Here is a 356-nt window from a genome sequence, read left to right on the forward strand (position 1 = left end):
AGAGGGTGCTAAGGGTCTCTCCTTCTGCCTCCTTGGGCCCTCCCTCCCCCCTGGGATAGTGCTGGGGGGGCTGTGGGACATAGTGAGGGTCCCTCCACCCCTTCCCCGCCCCGGGGGGTGTCAGGGGTCCCTCCCTGCGCAGACAGGAGATGTTTTTGGGGGCGCAGTTGCCTTTATTGCCTGTCGTCGTCGTCGCCCGGGGGCAGGGGCTGGTAGGAGCCCATGTGGCGCCGCACGCTGCGGGCGATGTCCTGGGCGCTCTTGCCGCGGCCATAGCAGTCGAGGAAGAGCCCGTCGGGGCCCAGGAGGTAGATGAGGACGCTGTGGTCCACGATGTAGTCCCCGTCCTCGTCCCG

General features: G+C 68.0%; 1 protein-coding gene across 1 annotated transcript in view; it reads right to left on the reverse strand.

Annotated features, from left to right (window-relative positions):
• The window catches only part of TYMP (thymidine phosphorylase), a 14,083-nt gene that overhangs the window by 1,327 nt on the left and 12,400 nt on the right, over positions 1-356 (reverse strand). The window lies entirely within an intron of this gene.

This window comes from Calidris pugnax, unplaced genomic scaffold (genome assembly GCF_001431845.1).
Source record: "Calidris pugnax isolate Ruff unplaced genomic scaffold, ASM143184v1 scaffold459, whole genome shotgun sequence".
NCBI classification, from domain to species: domain Eukaryota; kingdom Metazoa; phylum Chordata; class Aves; order Charadriiformes; family Scolopacidae; genus Calidris; species Calidris pugnax.